Genomic DNA, 1224 nt, shown 5'->3' on the forward strand with positions numbered 1-1224 from the left:
GTATTTTAGTGTTGAGGAGAGGATAGGAGGAATACTAGACAGTAGAGGGAGAGGAGGAGTACTAGGACTGGTATTTTTGAGTGTTTGAGGAGGAAGGAGGATACTAGACTGTATTTTAGTGTTGAGGAAAGAGGAGAGAGGAGGCAGTACTAGACTGTATTTTAGTGTTGAGGCAGCAGGGGAATACTAGGACTGCTATTTTTAGTGTTGAGGAGAGGATAGGAGGAATACTAGACAGTATTTTAGTTTTGAGGAAGAACGAGGAGAGTACTAGACTGTATTTTAGTGTGGAAGGAGAGGAGAGAGGAGTACTAGAATTGTATTTAGTGTTGAGGAGAGGAGAGGAGGAGTACTAGCTGTATTTTAGTGTTGAGGAGAGGAGGGAGGAGTACTGACTCTATTTTAGTGTGAGGAGGAGAGGAGGGAGAGTACTGAATGTATCTTAGTGTTTGAGGAGAGGAGGCAAGTACAAAGAATGTATTTTGTGTGAGAGAGAGAGGGGGTTACTAGGTGACGTTTGTTAGTGTTGGTGAAGGAGGAGTACTAGACTGTATTTGTGTGTTTGGGTTAGAGAGGAGTACTAGACTGATTTTTTATTGTTGAGGAGAGGAGGAGTACTATTCTAGAATGTTTTATCTTGATAAAGGGATATTGTGTTATTTTAGGTGGGGAGAGGAGGAGTACTGACTGTATTTTAGTGTGAGGAGAGGAGAGGAGGAGTACTAGACATGTATTTTAGTGTTGGGAGGAAGGAGGATACTAGACTGTATTTTAGTGTTGGGAGTAGGAGGATTACTAGCCGTTTTTAGTGTTGAGGAGAGAGGATGGGAATACGAGATGTATTTTAGTGTTGAGGAGAGGAGGAATACTAGACTGTATTTTAGTGTTTGGAGAGGGGAGGAGGAGTACTTAGACTGTATTTTTTTAGTTGAGGAGGAGGTGATAGGAGGTGATACTAGACTAGTATTTTTAGTGTAGGAGAGGATAGAGGAGTACTAGACTTATTTTTATTTGTTGAGGAGAGGAGAGGAGGAGTACATAGACTGTATTTTATGTGTTGAGGAGAGAGAGGAGGAGTAACTAGACTGCTATTTTAGTGTTGATGAAGGAGAGGAGGAGTACTAAACCCTGTATTTAGTGTTGAGGAGAGGAGAGGAGGAGTACTAGACAGTATTTTAGTGTTGAGGAGAGGATAGGAGGAATACTAGACAGTATTTTAGTGTT

At 41.3% G+C, this 1224-nt stretch overlaps 1 long non-coding RNA gene across 1 annotated transcript; it reads left to right on the top strand.

The window, feature by feature from the left end:
- Positions 1-533: 533 nt before the first annotated feature.
- LOC139026915 (uncharacterized) lies at positions 534-888 on the top strand. The gene is made up of 3 exons (XR_011478895.1): positions 534-560; positions 699-738; positions 849-888. It is a non-coding gene; the product is annotated as an uncharacterized lncRNA (long non-coding RNA).
- Positions 889-1224: the final 336 nt, after the last annotated feature.

Source organism: Salvelinus sp. IW2-2015, unplaced genomic scaffold (assembly GCF_002910315.2).
Source record: "Salvelinus sp. IW2-2015 unplaced genomic scaffold, ASM291031v2 Un_scaffold6347, whole genome shotgun sequence".
Lineage (NCBI taxonomy): Eukaryota > Metazoa > Chordata > Actinopteri > Salmoniformes > Salmonidae > Salvelinus > Salvelinus sp. IW2-2015.